We start from the raw sequence: 2054 nt of genomic DNA, 5'->3' as shown, positions 1-2054 counted from the left end.
AGCTCGCCCAAAGCGGTTTTCCGTTTAGTTTGAGAGCTTCTGCCTGAAAAACGCACAAAGATAGAAAGGGCAAGCTAGTTGACAGAAGGCCAGAGAAGGCCAGCTCCCGCACAGCCCCAGCGAACTGCGTCCTCCCTTCTGACGGCTTTGGGTCGCGCTGCCCCGGCTGCCTCTGCTGTAACAGTTTTGATAAGAAAACAGGTTCCCCACCGAGGCTGGCAATTGGATCATACAATCGCCTCAGCAACAGAGCAGAGCTGAGAGTTTCAAGGTTTTATTTTTTTTTAAATTCGTCCATTTTACACACCAGGGCTTTAACTGCCACGGGGCACTAGGGACGCTGCCCACTTGGAACACCACGCTCCAGGTTCCTAGGCCTCAATAGCATAGTTTTTGTGTCTGCCCTGTAACTATTTGTGAAAGTTACATGCACACACATTAATGCTATCCAAGTATCTGCTTCCGACTAACTGATAGGGAAGGAGAGTGAAAGGACAACTAGTTCCAGCCCCCTGTTTCTGTGTCCGGTAGGGTGAAATTGAACATTTCTGGCAGCAGGCTATCCAAGAGTTTAGGGGTTTCTCTTGCTTTCAGCAATAGATTGCAAAATCTGAAAGAAAAACAATAAATGCCAAATTGCATTATATGGTGACGTTAAGAAATAAATCTCTATTTATATTATCATAGATTTAAAACTGGAAGGATCTACGTTTTACAGGTTAGAAAAATGAAACAGAAAGAGGTTATGTGATTTGCCCAGGGTCACACAACTAGAAATATCTGAAGCAAGATTTGAACCCAGGTATTACTGACTCAGCAACAAATTCCTGATTCCAAGTCTACTTCTCTATTCTCTAAGATATGTCTATAAATAACAATTTCCATTTTTGGGAACCTGGGTCCACCCCACCCTTCTTGAGGTCTTGCCTATCATCTACTTGCCCTGGTCTTCCTCCCTCTCACAAAAATCAGGCTCTGTTTAATGCAAAGGAGGTCCTTTATAGAGGATTGTAGCAAAAAGGCAAGAAATTTGGAAGGATCCTAATCTTAGCTCTATTGCTTCCTAGCTCTATGAGCTAGACTAAAATGTTACTTTAACTTTGAGCTTGTTTCCTCTTGGTTTATTTATTATACTTATTATCAAGGGACTAAATGTAGTTGAGTAGGAGAATAAAATCTTGGTGGGATCAAACAGTGGGGTAGATGCCTTGGCCAGAAATGTCAAGCACAAACTGAGCTCATATGCAATGAATATATACATATATACACAACGTTTAAAAATATATTTCGAGGATGTGTGATTTCATCAGTGAAGGTACTCCTTGTCAACCACATTGTTTCCAATGCCATATCATAATGTGGAGGTCACCTTAGATTCTAATGCTTTCTCCTTTAAGGTTACCTGCTATCAACCCTAATATTTATTTTTTATATACACATTTACATACCTGTTGTCTCCCTCATCAGAAGGTAAGCTCTTGTAGAGCAAGTACTGATTTGACTGGGATTGTTTGGTATTCCCATCACTTAGTACAGTACCAGGCACATAGAGGACTTAATAAATGCTAGTCAATTGATTGACAGGTCCTTCCAAATTGGAAAGGGTCCAAACAGAATATACACCTGCTGTCAGAGGCTCATCATCAGGCTGGCCACAAGTTGATCAATTTTTCAACCATTTAAATCCTCAAATATTGTCTCAATTATAGAAGAATTTCAATCATCCTCAGAGGAGAGTACCTACACTGATGAAATCACACAACCTCAAAATATATTTTTAAAAATTATAAAAACATAATTTTAAAAGTGAATATATACATTCACTATATATGAGATCATTTTGTGCTTGACATTTCTGGCCAAGCAAGCTACCCCACTGTTTGATCCCACCAAGATTTCATCCTCCTACTCAACTGCATTTAGTCCCTTGATAATAAATATAACAAATAAACCAAGAAAAAAAAATGGGAAAGATTATCAAATGTTCTATACTCTTTTCTCCATCAAGGAGAGTAGAACCATCACATTTAGACTTGGAAGTAGAAATGACTCTT

General features: G+C 39.4%; 1 long non-coding RNA gene across 1 annotated transcript in view; it reads right to left on the bottom strand.

Moving 5' to 3' along the window:
- Positions 1–258: 258 nt before the first annotated feature.
- Positions 259–2054, bottom strand: part of LOC114048701 — a 16483-nt gene continuing 14687 nt past the window's right edge. Inside the window, exon 2 of the long non-coding RNA XR_003569784.1 lies at positions 259–610. This is a non-coding gene — a long non-coding RNA (uncharacterized LOC114048701). The remainder of the gene's footprint in view (positions 611–2054) is intronic.

This window comes from Vombatus ursinus, unplaced genomic scaffold (assembly GCF_900497805.2).
Source record: "Vombatus ursinus unplaced genomic scaffold, bare-nosed wombat genome assembly UNPS02014793.1, whole genome shotgun sequence".
NCBI classification, from domain to species: domain Eukaryota; kingdom Metazoa; phylum Chordata; class Mammalia; order Diprotodontia; family Vombatidae; genus Vombatus; species Vombatus ursinus.
This window is presented reverse-complemented; position numbering and strand designations above follow the sequence as displayed.